This window comes from Garra rufa, chromosome 9 (genome assembly GCF_049309525.1).
Source record: "Garra rufa chromosome 9, GarRuf1.0, whole genome shotgun sequence".
NCBI lineage: Eukaryota > Metazoa > Chordata > Actinopteri > Cypriniformes > Cyprinidae > Garra > Garra rufa.
The window spans coordinates 21,621,556-21,638,921 of NC_133369.1; the positions used below are offsets into that span (position 1 = coordinate 21,621,556).

The following is a 17,366-nucleotide window of genomic DNA, read 5'->3' on the forward strand; positions in this document are numbered from 1 at the left end:
AAACCCTCACCCCATCTTCCGGACAGAAGTGGCTGCAGGGGCAAATGCTGCCCAACTGATCAATGGTGTGTTCACACTATTCTGTTCTACACTTAAAGCTCTTTCACCAGACCAACTAAAGCGTCCCACCATCTTCCAAACAAACCTAAACGATTTGCGTAAGGTCTTCATCTTGGAGGAGGACCAAACCTTTGTGTTGGGGCTCCTTATGGAAGCAGTGAGAGAACTAAACAAGGACCCCACACTAAAGTTTATAATTTTTATGAGTCATTTTGGCCAAAAAAGCGAAAGTTCACTGTCTCTGGCAGCCATAGTGAACCATAAAGTTGTCCACTCGGTCACCTGCCATGCCGCGTGCACAATCACTGCGAGGGACCCACGTGTTGATTTGCTGTGGGCGCGGCATGGTGTCCAAGATGTAGTGGGCCACAGAGGGAACATTTTTACGACCTATGGCGTGTCAGAGGCAGTGAACTTTCAGTCGAATCTGGACCACCACAGGTTCACCCTCGATAATGACCTAGTAAATGTTTTTGCGGGTACCGTAAAAGTGGCGGACATCACTTTTGAACTCTACGCCACCACGCCCCACTTGCGCGGAAACACGACAAAACATCCAGTAAGTCGGGTGATCTCGACCTGTGGAATTCACATTCCCAAACATGCAACCAGCCTCCTTCAAGCTGGGAAGACTTACATAGATCACATGGCCAACCTCGCTAGGAGGCCGTTTTCCGGATTCAAGACCACACTCCTCTGAAAATGGAAGCCTGTGACTTCCATAAGCCACAGGCTCTCCACTATCTCCTAGAGGAGACATCCATGCTCCTCCCATTCAGTGATAACGCGCATGGGTTGGGCCTACGGCACGCTGTCCAGCCTGTGGCAACCCACCTGACTGACACCCTTTACTCTCTGCTGGCGGAGTGTAAAGGTTGAGGTGGTTGGACAGCGTTCCAGTATGAACTGGCACTCGAAGATATGTTTTCTGGGAGGCCCTACTCTCCATGTTCCACCCAAATACTATATGTATCGAATTTCAGCTCTCTAGGACCTATAGAAACGAAGTGCACCCGATTCGATTCTCACCTTTTCCAGAGGAATGGGATTATCTTTCACAGACTTGGTGATCTAACACTAAATTGGATTTATCCCTAAAATAACTACCCCTCACGGATTTGGGGCAGGAAGAATATAGCTGGAGATGGGATATATCCCTGAAATCTACCTCTTAGGAGTTAAGGGGAGGTTTGAAGTTTGACCAGCTCAGCCCTGGTTTTGTGATGGAATGCGATGCCGGATAAGGATTATCAGATCGGGGCCTTATGGATGCGGTCTGGTTTGCTGGTCTGGAGCAGATTCAATCAGGAATCTCGTATTCTTGGATCAAGTGGTATCCAACCCTGTTATGGTTCAATCGGTTAACCCAGAAACGACTCACACCCTGACTTTAGCTCTCAAAGGCTTGTGGGATCTAGCCCGAAACCAACTCAAACCCTAAAACCTAGCCCTCACAGTCTTGGGAATGGTAGAGTTTGCTTTTCCCTACTCCAAACCTTCCTAGACGGGTGCTAGGTTGGGGGAAGCTGTTGTAATTTTTCTAATCCTAACCTTGGCCAGAGCCATCGGACTTGAGCATTCCCTTTCTGCGGTGGGAGTCCTTCAGGACGGAGAAAGACAAGATCCACTGGACTCCGGCTACGGCCGGGGCAATGTATGAACATTGGCTCAGTCATTTAAACTTGGGAGGGAAGGGACCTGTGATCAATCTTTTCCAGACTTATAATCCCAAGTAACTGTCAGCCTTAACCCTCTGGGGTCTGAGGTGTTTTGGGGCCCTGAATAAGTTTTGACATGCCCTGAGATTTGTGCTTTTTTCAGTATCTTAAAAACATATGAATGGCCTAAATCTTATTACGTTGTAATCGGCACATATTGGGCTACAATATGTAAGCAACATGAATGTACATGTTTGTGTTTTTGAGAAAACAACGTTTATGCGTGCTTAGTGAAAAACGTCTCGGGTTACTACCGTAACCTTAGTTCCCTGAGGGAACGAGACGCCGCGTCAGGAACGCTATGGGGAACGCCATTGGCGGGCAGCACTCTGAATCATGTCTTGCAACCAATGAACGACGGGGGTGGTGACGTCACAGGCGCGGTGACGTCACCGACCAGGAAGTATAAAGCACGTGCGTTTGACGCCCGCGGCAGCTCTAGCATGAAGCGAGCGCCGCAGGGGGCGGGAATTATGGTCCGAGACGCGGCGTCTCGTTCCCTCAGGGAACTAAGGTTACGGTAGTAACCCGAGACGTTCCCTTCCGGGAACTCGAGCCGCGTCAGGAACGCTATGGGGAACGAGACTACCAACGCCCCCATAATTTCCGAACCCTGCGCAGTGTCTGTGCCAGCAGGTGGAAAGGTAAAGAGCATTTGTCTAGCAATATGCGGACAAGAGGCTCTGAGGTCCTCGGCCCTCAGGCACACGAGGAATGGTAGTCTTCCTCTGTCTGGTCGCCAGCCAGAGCGAGAGGCACTCCGCGGCCCTCAGGCACACGCAGAGTCTTAGTCCTTTGTCTGGGAGTTAGCCAGAGCAAGAGGGACCGAATGACCACTGTCTAGCACTCGGCGGACAGATGGTGTGTGAAGTCCCCGGTCCGTAGACCCACGAGGACTGAGAGCTTGACCTCCAGGCTCCTCGGCCCTCGAGCACACGAGGAGTGGGTGATCCTTTGCCTGGGGGTGCAGCCAGAGCAAGAGGGATCCAAGGCTCGGCCTGTGCTACGCCAGGACGCGAGAGATAAGGCCATTGTCGGCATTCCGCGGACAAGAGGGCACTGTAATCCCCGGCCCTCGGGCTCACGGGGAAGACAGTAGGGGCCTCAGCCTGGTAGCCAGCCAGTGCATGAGGCACTCCTCGGCCTTGTTGTAAGGCAGACGAGGAGTCTTAGTCCTTGGTCAAGGTAGTTTCCGGAACCAGAGGGACCGCATTACGCTCGGTCTGATAGCATACTGCGTCAGAACACGAGGACAAGTGAGCCATTGTCTAGCATACCGCGGACAAGAGGGCTGTAGAGTTCTCGGCCCGCAGGCACACGAGAATAGAGACCTCCGCCTGGTTCGCCAGTCAGTGCAGGAGGCACCCCTCGGCCCTCGGGCACACGAGGGGTCTTAGTCCTTTGTCTGGGGGTTCAGCCATGACAAGAGGGACTGAAAGCTTGGTCTGATAGTAGTGTCAGACGCGAGGTAGGGCCTTTGTCTAGTTTTCCACGGACAACAGGCTAAGTATTTCTTTGTTTGATTGCAGATCTCTTTAGTTTGGCGAAACTAACTTCTCTTCTTTCCGCAGAAAGATGCGCCTTGAGAAGTCTTCTCCTGGCTAGGGAGGTGGCTGACTCTCCAGGCCTAGCGCACTAGGCCGAGAGCACAGCAGAGCCTGGAGCGGCTCTGAGGTCAAGCTCATAAAACCTAACGAAAGTTAGGGGCGAGGACCAACCCGCAGCTTTGCAGATGTCTTCTATGGGGACACCTGCCGTCAGAGCTCCCGAGGCACTCATGCCCCGAGTAGAGTGAGCCTTGAGTCCCAACGGTGAGGGGAGATCAGAGGACTCGTAAGCAGTAGTTATGGCATCGATGATCCATCTACTAATAGTAGGCTTTGAAGCTGGGTTCCCCCTCTTAGGGGGGCCGTAACAGACGAACAGTTGCTCTGTTTTACGCCACGTGGCAGCTCTGTGGACGTAAGCGTCTAAAGCTCTGACTGGGCACATGCAGTTCAACTTCCTGTGACCTGGCTCCACGTATGGAGGAGGATAGAACGCCTGTAGCGTTATAGGCTGCGGTGCTAGGGAGGGGACCTTCGGGACGTACCCGACCCTGGGATATAAGAAGGCTTTGGCCATCCCTGGGGCAAACTCTAAGTGGGACGGGGCTACTGACAAGGCCTGCAGGTCGCCTACTCTCTTGAGGGAGGTAAGTGCTAACAGAAGCGCTGTCTTTATTGTAAGTATGCGATCCGTAGACTCCTCTATCGGCTCAAAAGGGGGCTCACTTAGAGCCTCTAGCACCACAGCGAGGTCCCACGCGGGAACCCTGGGTGTCACTCGAGGCCTCAGCCTGAGCGCACCGCGGAGGAACCGTATGACCAAGGGCTCTCTGCCCACTGAGAGACCACCTAGAGGGGCGTGGTAGGCACTTATGGCCGCCACGTAAACCTTCAAGGTGGAGTGAGCTAGCCCTGCGGAAAGGCGAGACTGAAGGAACTCCAGAACTGTACCAACTGGGCAGTTGACTGGGTCTAAGTGGCGCTCGTGGCACCATCTCGCAAACAAGTTCCACTTAAGGCCATACAGTTTCCTCGTAGAGGGAGCTCTGGATTGGAGAAGGGTCTCAACCACCTCAGTGGGGAGACCCGCTCCTATGAGTTGTGCCCCCTCAGGGGCCACACCCATAACCTCCAGCTCTCTGGGCGGGGGTGGCAGACTGCGCCCCCGGCCTGAGACAGGAGGTCCCTCCTGACGGGAATCTCCCATGGAGAGCCGTCGAGGAGAGATACCAGGTCCGAGAACCATACTCGTGCCGGCCAGTACGGGGCTACTAGTAGCAGCCGCACTTGAAACCGACGGACCCGTTCCAGAACTCCCGGGAGCAGAGCGATCGGGGGAAAGGCGTACAGACGCAGCCTCGGCCACGTCTGTGCCATGGCGTCCAGCCCCAGTGGAGCTGGAGGCACTAGAGAGTACCAGAGGGGACAGTGCGATGTCTCTCGAGTCGCAAACAGGTCCACCTGTGCCTGGCCAAAAACTCTCCATATCTGCTCCACCACCTCTGGGTGGAGCATCCATTCCCCGGGCCTCGGCCCCTGCCTCGACAGGACGTCTGCTCCCACATTCAGATGTCCAGGAATGTGGACTGCTCTCAGGGAGAGGAGTTTTCCTTGAGACCACAGGAGGATCCGATACGCCAGCTTGAATAAGGGGCGTGAGCGGATTCCCCCTTGATGGTTTATGTAATAAACTACCGCTGTACTGTCTGTACGAACGAGGACATGACGGTTTCTTAGGTCTGGTAGAAAACTCCTCAGGGCCTGGAACACTGCCAACAACTCGAGGCGATTTATGTGCCAAGAGAGGTGGTGAGGGCTCCACAGGCCTTGGGCTGAGCGGCCACTCATGACCGCTCCCCAACCGGTGAGGGATGCATCTGTCGCTAGCGTGACGCGGCGACATGGCACCCCCAGGACCGGTCCCTGAGAGAGAAACCAGGGTTTCTTCCACATGACCAAGGCACGTAGGCAACGCCGCGTGACCTTGATCCTGCGGAATGGGTTTCCCCTCGGGGAGAACCCCCTGGTTTTGAGCCACCACTGTAGTGGTCTCATATGCAGCAGTCCAAAAGGTATCACGTTGGAAGCGGCTGCCATAAGACCTAACAGTACTTGGAACTGTTTGACAGTGGGTGACTGGCCTAGCTTGACCGCATTTACTGCAGTGAGTATGGACTCGATCCGAGCGGGTGACAATTGTGCCCGCATCGTGGATGAATCCCATACCACGCCTAGATAAGTAGTCCTCTGTAGTGGAGAGAGGACGCTTTTCTTGGCGTTGAGTCTCAACCCCAAACTCTGCATGTGAGCGAGAACAACACCTCGATGCTGAACCGCTAACTGCTCTGAGCTGGCTAGGATGAGCCAGTCGTCTATGTAATTGAGTATGCGGATGCCCTGGAGTCGCAGTGGAGCCAGCGCAGCATCCACACACTTCGTGAAAGTTCGGGGTGAGAGAGCTAGGCCGAACGGAAGTACTCTGTATTGGTACGCTTCGCCCCTGAAAGCGAACCTCAGAAACTTCCTGTGCTGAAGAAGGATGGAGACGTGGAAATAAGCGTCTTTTAGATCTATCGTGACAAACCAGTCCTTGGACCTGACTTGATGCACGACCTGCCTGACAGTGAGCATTTTGAATTTCAGTTTTCTGACTGAGCGATTTAGCAGCCTGAGATCTAAGATGGGCCGAAGCCCCCCATCCTTCTTCGGAACAATGAAGTAACGGCTGTAGAACCCGGATTCCCTGTCTTGAGGAGGGACCACCTCGATGGCCTCCTTCCTCAGAAGAGTATCTACTTCTTGTTCCATTACCAGACCCTGCTCGGGGCTTACTAATGTTGGAAATACCCCGCTGAAAGGTGGCGGCTTGGTGCCGAACTGAATAGCATAACCTTTCTCTACAGTACGCAGGACCCATTCTGAAACGTTTGGCAGTAGTTTCCACGCTGCCAGAAAGTTTACTAAGGGCACCAGCCTCTTGAGACTGGTGTCTGGATTTACTCGAGGAACTAATTCGGAGCCCTGTAACAGCAAGCTGGCAGGAAACTCCTGAACTAGCTCCACGCTTTCCTGAGGGCCTTGAGGGGGTTTGAAACCCGCACCTGGGGGTACGGTGCAAACCCGCTCGCAAGGGGCTGCCCTCAACGGCCCTGGGCCACAACCGTCAGGGCCGTTTAGCCGAGGACTTCCTAGACTGAAGGACGACCCTCAGGTCGGGCCTTCTGTCGGGGGCCCTCGGCTTAGGGCGTCGCCCTCCCCGCCCTCTAGGCTGCGCCGGAGGAGTACGGGTGGCGACGCTCCGCTTCTGTGCCTCACGATAAGAGGAGCTCGTACACGGTTGGGGCTGCTCCCGTCCAGCAGCCCCAGAGGAGTAAACACGGCGGGGGAGGAAGGTCCTGAACGCTGCGGCCTGTCTACGGGCCTCCTGGTGCCTGGCGACAACTGTGTCGACCGAGGTGCCAAAGAGGCCGGACGGCTGCAGGGGAGCGTCCAGGAGTGTGACCCTGTCCTTCTCTTTGACTTCGGACAGGGTCAGCCAGAGATGCCTCTCCGCCGCCACCAAGGCTGCCATAGACCGGCCCACTGCGCGGGCGGTCTCTTTGGTGGCGCGGAGAGCGAGATCTGCAGTACGCTGCATCTCTGACACATTTACTTCCTCACCCTCGCTTAACTTCTTCAGCAGGTCGGCTTGATAGGCTTGGAGCACTGCCATAGTGTGAAGGCAAGCACCAGCCTGACCTGCTGCCGTGTACGCCTTGCCCATTAAGCCTGATGTAACTTTTAGTGGCTTAGTGGGCAAGGGCGGAGCCTTCAAGGACGATGCCGAGCCGGGGGACAGATAGCCCGCAAGCGTCTGCTCAACCCGTGGCATCATCCTATATCCGCACTCCTCCGCGCCCGCGATGTTTCCATAATTCTCAGCGGGATTAAACAAGCGGAAGGAGTACGGCTTCTCCCACGATCTAGAAAGCTCTTTGTGTAGATCGGGGAAGAAGGGAAGGCTTCGCTTAGGAGGTGCTGACTGTGTCCGCAGGAAGCGCTCATCTAATGCGCTCCGCTGCGGCTCATAGGGGTTTCTTAAACTTTCTTCCGCGGGCCAAGCGATGTTGAGCTTGGCCACAGCGTTAGTCAGCACCTCTAATAGCTCCTCATAGTGAGGCGAACGGGGCGGCGGTCGTGGCTCACTAACATCCGGGGCTGCAAGGTCGACCTCCTCGGAGGGAGACAACAAGAGCTCCGGGATCAACTCTGGAGGGGAAGAAACCGCAGTGCGGGCTTCCACGTCCAAGAGAAGATCGCTCAACTGGCTGAGTGAGGGTGGAGATAGGGGTTCACCCGTCTCCATACCCTCCAGCAAATCGAGCTGCGAGCCCCACGAGTGCAGCTGCCGCTCCGCCTCGGCGGAAGCGGGGCCAGACCCACGGGGCACGCTAGTGAAAGCCCCCTCCTCGAAGAGGGCTTTCCGGGAGCGAAGCAGACGCACCGGCAGGCGTTCACAGTGCTCACAGCCAGCCTTTTCGAGGGCTGACTGTGCATGCTCCGCTCCCAAGCAGACCACACATAGACTGTGTGTATCCCCACCAACAATGAAGCGTTGGCAAGGAGGGACACACTGTCTATGCGGGCGCTGAACCGCCACCGCTTTTCTAAGTTGCTTAGAAGTCATTGCTCAAATAAAAGTGTACCAAACTGGGCACGAAAAACAGCAATGACTCAGACAGACACAGACACAGAGCGCTCTCGCTGAATGACAAAAGCTGCCGCGGGCGTCAAACGCACGTGCTTTATACTTCCTGGTCGGTGACGTCACCGCGCCTGTGACGTCACCACCCCCGTCGTTCATTGGTTGCAAGACATGATTCAGAGTGCTGCCCGCCAATGGCGTTCCCCATAGCGTTCCTGACGCGGCTCGAGTTCCCGGAAGGGAACTAAATTTTTGAAGTCACTAAAACAAGGTCATGAAACACATACAGAATATTTGTTCACAAGACTTTTGAGAACTGGATGTGGTAGGCTAGAGTTTTTTTCTACCAAATGATGTGAAAATCATCTAGTTCACTTGTTTACACAAAACGGTATATTGATTTAAATTTTTGAAGGCACTTTTTGTTTAGAATGGCTGTATGCGAGAAGGTGTGAATCATCGTGAATAATGCTGTGATTCACACCTGAAGACAAAGACCCACATAATGAGCTGCATACTGAGCCTTTCAGTCAGGTGTGTCACTGAGAGGGAATTGCTACCAAGAAAAGAATGTGAGGAAAAATAGAAATGTATATACTTTTTGTTTATTTAGAAATAAACCCACTCACCCACCAATAGTAATAATTGAATTAAGGCGTGAATCATCGTGAATAATGCTGTGATTCACACCTGAAGACAAAGACCCACATAATGAGCTGCATACTGAGCCTTTCAGTCAGGTGTGTCACTGAGAGGGAATTGCTACCAAGAAAAGAATGTGAGGAAAAATAGAAATGTATATACTTTTTGTTTATTTAGAAATAAACCCACTCACCCACCAATAGTAATAATTGAATTAAGGCGTGAATCATCGTGAATAATGCTGTGATTCACACCTGAAGACAAAGACCCACATAATGAGCTGCATACTGAGCCTTTCAGTCAGGTGTGTCACTGAGTACTGTACTGTCTGTACTGTGTGTGTATATATATATATATATATCATACAACGAAAAAACTGGTGAAGTTTCATAAGAATCAGGCAATGTGTGCAACAGTTATTACACACTTCCTGTTTCTCATTTCTCACCATAACTTTTTCGCATTGCCACGGCCAAACCATTCGAGATATCAAAAATCCCCTCGCAATTTAGCATCCCCAATGTCTTGAGATCATGCTGACCGAGTTTGGTGACAATCAACCTATGGAAATCCTGGGAGGAGTACATCAAATTCCAGAGCATGCACTTTTTAAACAGCCCTAAATATCTCACTTCCTGTTGGGTGGAGCCTATGACATAGAATACAAAAGTTGTTTGGCTCAGTGAGATCTATATGTGTACAGAGTTTCATATGAATAGGTGTAAGTATGTGTGCAGTACATCAAGTTTTCTAAATGTGTTCCAGGGGTGCTGTAGTGACCCTGTACCACGCCCGTGTCCCAGCCTTTGTGGCATCCTGATGGCCGCAGATTCCAACGTGTGTGCAAATTTTCAAGAGTTTTTGAGCATGTTAAGGCCCACATAAGTGCCCGGAAGGTTTAAAAAAAAAAAAAAAAAAAAAGGAAAGAAGAACCCTTAGAAGAACAATAGTAATAGTAGATAGTAGAACAATAATGTAATTGTATTGACAATCGTATTTTGCTGCTGTCTGAACGTGAGCATGTAGGAGCACAATGAATGTAACTAAAATATACCGTCACAAATCTGGGGATAGAAGAATGCCACATTTTCTGCCAAAAAGGCACATAATTACAAATGTGATATTGATTTTATACAACAGTTCAATAAACAAGAAGTTAATATTAAAGGACTTGCATTTTAGACAAAATAATGCCTGTTTTGGCTTTATTTCGCCAGCAAATTTTAGTGTAACCCACCATTGCCAGATCTAAGCTCAAGAGGCACCATTTGGTATAGAAAAGGAACCACTGCGAATGTCCTGGAAGAGGAGGTGGAAATTGACAACTAAGGAAATGCATTTATTGTACTCTTTGGATTATTGAATGCACTCATCATGGAGTACAACAAGTGTGATATTTAGGGGTCACACTTGGCTCCCTCACGGTCAAAAGTGACAGAAGCCTTAAAAAGTTACTTTTTTTTCTTCAGGAAAATTTATGAAATTCATTTTTTGACTTGAAAAAAACTTGAAGTTTTTATGAATCTATGCAATATTTATAAAATTTTAATGAACAATTTTCCCACTAGAATTATTATTATTTTTTAATTGAATTAATGCAATGCAATAAATGCAACATTTTACATTAAAATAGAGTAAAAGCATTTAAAATCCATTTTTAAAGTGAAATTTGTGCCATCTGGTGGCCAAAAAAAATCTGTATCTCCCTATGCATAATCAGAAGCAATTTAATCAATCTGGGCATTCATTAAGGTTTTTGGAAATCCAGAAGGCTTGTTTCGATATGTTTAAACATGGCTCATTTATTACTTTGACTTGTGTTCAATAATATGCATTTTTTTTTGCAGCCCCCAGCACAGCCTCTACAGTCTGGTCTTTTCATAGCCTTTATCAAACTGCCTGACTGAGGTAAGTAAAACACACTTTGACAGGTAGAGCATTTAAAAAATGTATTGTAAGGAATAAAATCTGCCATTGGGAACACATGCTTGCATTATTTTGTAATTTTAGACATTACACAATGAGTGAGGAAAAAGAAAGAGAAAGAACGTCAGTATCTTAGATCTTGGAGAGCTGCCAAACGTGTTTTTAAAAACACTGAAAAAACCCCCCACAAAAGTAAATCATCCAGAACAAGTCCCAGGGTGTCAGACTGACTCTGATGATGCATTAAGTTCTATGGAGGACCACCTGTCCACTGGAACATCATATACACAGGAAGAAAGTGACTGGGATGATGACTTTGTGGAAGACATGGACCTTGATGAAAATTACATGACTGACATTAAAGAAGATGACAAATCATCATTGGGAACATTTCTGGCAACCTGGGCAACCCGATTTCAAGTAAAAAATAATGCCGTTGACCATTTGCTAAATGTCCTTCAGCACCACGGCCAAATAGACCTTCCATCCACTGCATGTACTTTTTAAAAAAAACACCAAAGAATGTAGCAACCGTACAAAAGTCTGGAATGGAGTATTTCCATTACCCTCTCCATCAAAAGCTACTGGAACACCTGGAAAAGTACCCTGATGAAGAGCTGCAAAACCATGACACCATCAATTTGTCTTTTAATGTTGATGGCCTACCCCTGTTCAAAAGCTCAGGGAAAGCCACGTGGCCTGTCCTCTGTGCCATCCACCTCAGTCCCGTTGTTGTTTTCCCTACAACATTAACTTGTGGAAACAACCGGCCAAATGATCGGCATTTTCTAGAGGATTTTGTAGCAGACCTCGAAGTCCTCCTGTCTAGCGGCATTCAATGCCAAGGTAAAAAACATAGCATAAATGTTCTCTGCATCGTCTGCGATGCTCCAGCGAAGGCTTTTGTCCGGGGCACTAAGCTATACTCTGGATATTACGGCTGTGACAAGTGTGACCAAAAGGGTGAATGGTTTAACAGAGTGACCTTTCAGGACACACAAAAACCTTACTCCAAGAACAGATGTATCCTTCAGAAGTCAAGTTCAGCCCGAACATCACAAAGACAGCTCAACACTGGCCCAGCTGTCTATTGATATGGTCAAGAGCTTCCCCATTGATTATATGCATCAATCATGTCTGGGGGTGATGAAAAAGCTGCTGCTTAGTTGGACCAGTGGATCGAGAGGAGTAAGGCTCTCCAGCACTCAAAAACTAGAAGTGAGCAACAGGCTTCTTCAAATCAAAAATGAAATACCATCCCTCTTCTCTCGCACACCTCGAAGCCTGGGTGAGATGGAGAGGTGAAAGGCTACAGAATTTCGACAATTCATGCTGTACACAGGCAAGCTGGTGCTGAAAGGAATCCTTGAGGATGACCTGTACCAACATTTTCTGGCTTTCAGTGTGGCCATGTGCTTGCCAGTTTCACCAACACTAGTCAAGAGCCATTCGGAGTATGCAAGAAACCTGCTGCACTACTTTGTCTGTAGAGGACGAGAGCTTTATGGAGAGGAGTTCATAGTTCACAACATCCACTCTATGCTCCACATCACTGATTATGCTGTGCAATTTAATGGGCTTGACAACTGCAGCGCATTCAAGTTCGAATCATATCTGTACACCATGAAGAGGATGGTGCAAAGTGGAAAAGACACTTTGAGACAGGTCGCCAAGAGAATAGAGGAAAGGCAGTCATGTCCTCTTGAAAAACACAGAGAGAGAGAAACTACAAGTACCAAGGACAACGCCTTCTTGCTGAATGAGAACGGCTGCGAGATCACAAATGAAATAGAGAAAGATGGAAAAGTTCTTTGCAGGGTTTATCATAATCCTCTACCAATGTTCATCGAGCCATGCCACTCCTTTCTTGTGGGAGTATACAATTACAACAAAAAACAATCATCAATGAGATGGATCCCTAGAGAGCAAGTGGAGAAGAGAGCAATCAGAATCAATCATGGGGACACAGTAACGTTCATGGCCATCTTGCATCAACAGTGAATTTCTGACATTGATAATGTGAGATTTATATGCACATACATATGTGACCCTGGACCACAAAACCAGTCACAAGGGTCAATTTTGAAAAATTAGATTTATACAACACCTGAAAGCTGAATAAATAAGCATTGAAGTATGATTTGTTAGGATGGGACAATATTTGGCCGAGATATAACCATTTGAAAATCTGGAATCTGGGATGAGGGTGAAAAAAGATCTTAATATTGAGAAAATTGTCTTAAGAGTTGTCCAAAATGAAGTTCTTTGCAATGTATATTACTATAAAAAATTTAAGTTTCAATATATTTGTGGTAGGAAATTTACAAAATCTCTCAATGGAACATGTGCTTTACTTTATCATTTTGACCCATACATCGTATTTTTGGCTACTGCTACAAATATACCTGTTATACTTATGACTGGTTTTGTGGTCCAGGGTCACATATATTCTAGAAGAAATGTGCAATAGGTGACATTTTCAATAAATTAACATTGCTTTTCTTTTCCTTAGCATGTACTATATTGTAGAATTTTTAGAAGAATCATTGGTTGGAATTATAGCAGAGTGCTGGACATTTGAAGATGATGAGGTATATAACCTTTTAAAAGTCCAACCCACATAAATAATATAATCTTGAAAGTTGAAATTTTCCTGATTAGGCAACAGTTAACTTTCCCTACAAATTTCAGCAACAATATTGTTACTGGCCCCCAAACAATCAGACAAAACGGGCAAAAAAAGAACTCCCTGACGAAGAGACATGGACCACACGAAAAATCCGTGTTTTTGCCAAAACTGGTGAAGTTCAAATTATGGCAGGATATTTTCAGATTATTACTGAAATAAATTGATGATATTTTGATTTTCTAATTCCGTTAACATTTCATCCCTAGATGATTTCGACAGGGCATTAAGGTGGAGTAAAAATGCTGAATTGAATTCCTCTGTAGAAAGTGACACTGGCAATAACTTCAAGAGGTCAACCAGAAAACCAAGCAGATTCGAAGACAGCAGCGATGGTATAAGACATTATAAACCGAGAAAAATGTCTAAAAAAAAAAGAAAAACATGTCATATTAAAGAGAAAGTTCACCTAAAAATTAAATTTCTGTTATCATTTACTCACCTTAAAGTTGTTCTACACCTGTATTAGTTACTTTGTTCTGGTGAACACAGAATATGATGTTTTAGAGAATGTTGATAATGAAACATTTGCTGGGCTTCACTGACTTTCTAAGTATTGAAAAACATACTATAGTGACCGAATTCGTTAGGAATAAATATTCACTATATAGGGAGTACAGTGTCACTAAATAAAGCATTACAATTAATTTCACAGTTTTATATGCAATTCTCTGAACGAGTTGTCTGGATTTAAACACTTTCAGTTGTTAAAAGCACACACCTTTCTCTGTTGGAATTCCAGATGCAGGAGCGCGCCGCAGCCTTATGACGTCACATCTCCAGATCAAAATAAAAGTCTTGTTCGCTAAAAAATAAAATATAACTTTACATTATACAACACATAATACTGTACCTAGTACGTAGGATGAATTGAAGGGACGAACTGCAGATCTGTCAAAAGTCCAAAGCTATTGATACTAATTATCTAATTTTATATCCAATACATCATAACATTGGTGATATTCTCAACCAAGAATTCCAGTATCTCGGTTTTCAAATTACAGGACTGGAAAAACTTACGATTTTTAAAAAATTAAATTTGAGTTTGCAGAGAGATTGAACTATTATAAAATAAAATTGGAAAAATTAAAGATTTATGACTGTAAAGGATTATATTATATTAAGGATTACATTATTATGTAAAGGATTAAGTATAACAGCCTGTGCTAAAGTGAGATTATAACAGTTATCTATCACATGAGTAATATCTCTGACTGAAAAATATGTATTACATTTCATATTACAGTGTTAAACACAACATATGGGCTAACAGCAGTAGGCTACTTCATCTCAGATCAGAAATGATCATTCTATCAATTGAAAGTAAAAAAATAAATACAAATTGTCCATATTTATATTTTGCTATAGTTTTACATTTTTATGTTTGTATAAAACCCAATTATACTAACATTATGGAAAAAACATCCATTTATTTCTTACATTCCTGCTTCTCCTCTGCACGAGCTGTGTTGCTTACAAAGTAATAAAATTTGTATTAACTTTGTTTGAAGTTGACAGTACCCTTTTCCACCCAGTATTAGGGCAATTCAAGTCATTTTTGGATTAATATTACAAGAATGATTTGTATGTTTTTTTCCAAGTAAGCAGTTTCAAAGCATTTATACAGTATGGAGCCCCTAACGTCCCCTGTAGAAGAAAAAGAATTAATCCATGGGCACGGTTTTGCAATTCATTCCCTCAGTTTATAAACCGTACTCATGAATTCATAAATGTTCCCCAGGGTCGTGCAGAGACCTTTAAAGGGGCAGGTGCTCAAAGTATAAAAAGGGCACCTGGAACAAGGCATTAAAGAGCCCCTCGGGTCCATCACCTCATTGTAGGCATCCAGTTACTTATGTAACAAGTAACAATGTCATTAATAAGACAAATAATGCATTATTCGAAGTTTTAATTGCATTTATGCTTAGTTCAGGACTCAAACAATAGAATTAGTAATATTTTTATCACATTAAAAGGGGCTCCCTAAATAGGGCTGTGCTCAAAACATCAGTACAGCAATACTGTACTCTATATTGTGACACATTCCTTGCTGATATACGTATTATTACAGAGTCTTCTAGCAGCCAATGCTGTGAAGCAGTTCTGAGAAAGAAACCGAACATAGACCATTTTAATGTTTAAAAGATTAAAAATATTTTTTTTACCTATTCATTTTGATTAGAAATTGTGTAAAGATTTTCTTCTTTCTATTAAATACATTAATAAATAACAGCTGTTATATTAAACTCTGTGTGGTCACTATTGAAAATATATGTGACCCCTGATGTATTGTATTGTAAGATTGTAGACGGTAGAATTTTAAGGCATAAAATGGCATGATTTATAAATCAGATACAGGTTCACAAAAAAAAAATCTCATACAATGGAATGTCAACCTTTACACCATTAAAAGGGATAAATCGAGTTTATAATTTATTATATTTTTTCTTAATTGTTTAGATTTTTAGAAGGCATATTAACATTTACAAATCTATGTGTTTGCTGCATAAAAACGTAGGTCGATTATTGCAATAATTTGACCATAAAGAACTGAAAAAATGTGGAAATAAAATTCATTCTCTTGTCACGAGGGGGCGCTTTAGGAGCGCTGAAATACTACGGTTTCCATGGGAACGGCTGTACACAAAGCAGCATTTAACGCAGTTTTATCAGACGTGAAATGAAAATGCCAACGACACGTTTCTGAGGACAGTCTGTTCCCTTCAGAAACGTTCATATAAAGACATCAACTGTAAGACCTCCTAAATTATAATTAAGTATTTTCTTATACTATTTAACATACATAAAACTTTTTATGGCCTTTAATTTGATACAACCTAATTGAGGAGTTTTTAAGGACCTGCAGGAGCCCTGTACTTTAAGATTGCCCTTTGGGCAGTCCAGTTAACTATTTTGGTAGCCCGACTGAAAAACACCATAGCCCCGGGGCTTCGGGCAAGCGATTTTGCGAGCCCTGCATTACATACACAAAAAAGACCAGACCCAAGATGCCCATGACATCCTTTTCTCCCCCAAAATGCAAGAACGATTCACGAATTGTCTTTTGTTTACATGACATTAACATTATTGGCAGCTATATCAGAGCAGACTACATACGCACAAGCTACAAAAAAGTAAATACTTGGCGTTATAAACGTGATCGGATCGTCCTGAACCTCCGGGTGGGGTCGTCACGTGAAAGGTCATTTTATTTACAGCTAAAACATTACTTTACAAATAGTTCGATTGGGCAGGCTGTCGCAAATTCGTTATTTTTATACTTTTTTTTAATATTATTACAAAAAAAAATGTAACAAAAGGGCACTTTGACCACTAGGGGCCAAAAGGGCAAGTGCTCAAGCACCCTCGTGACACTTGTTTTCACAATAACTGTATGTATGTGTGTGTGTGTGTGTGTGTGTGTGTGTGTGTATGGGTTACCATACTTGGCCACACGTAACGTCCTTCACTTCCCTGTCCTTTCGTTTCTGTACTTGGGCTGACCAACAGAAGGTTTTGGTGACTACAAAGACAGGCAGAAATGAAGGATATAAAGCAGTGTGTAACAATTGACTTCTCTGTTAATAATAGAAATACTCATTGCATTTTATCAGCTTTTAATAATATATGTATTGATAAAAATCATTTTGTTTTAAGATTTTATTAATGACCCTAATACTCCATTTTTCTTTAGAAGGTAGAACTTGTGGGTTTGAAAACACAGTGTGTTTGCTTTGGTGTGAAAGCCATGGCACGTTCACTTGAAAAATTTGTCCTCAAAAAGGTTGAGCCACAAAAATAAATAACTAACACAGACACAGAAACACTCCCAGCAGACATCTGTGGATATATTTTATTGTCTGGGTGGGGGAGTGCGTGTTTGTGTTGATGTTTGAGATTCAGTGGGTTGTAGTGTAGATGTTTGAGGGGCTGATGTGGATGAAGTGATGGATGTAGATTGTATAGTTGGCAAAAAAAATCTAGCACAGAGATCTTCATGTGTTGCATGTGTAACAGTGAACTTGGGAAGCATACAGTGGCATATTGAGTAATTTGTGCTGTCGTGGACAGATGTGGTGAATGTGTATTGTTGTTTCGATGTT

At 45.5% G+C, this 17,366-nt stretch overlaps 1 protein-coding gene and 1 long non-coding RNA gene across 2 annotated transcripts in view; both read left to right on the top strand.

The window, feature by feature from the left end:
* LOC141343373 (cathepsin S-like) overlaps positions 1–17,366 on the top strand; it is an 81,848-nt gene that overhangs the window by 6,867 nt on the left and 57,615 nt on the right. The window lies entirely within an intron of this gene.
* On the top strand, positions 11,083–13,631 carry LOC141343375 (uncharacterized). Its single transcript, XR_012356734.1, has 4 exons — positions 11,083–12,596; positions 13,090–13,168; positions 13,269–13,377; positions 13,473–13,631. It is a non-coding gene; the product is annotated as an uncharacterized lncRNA (long non-coding RNA).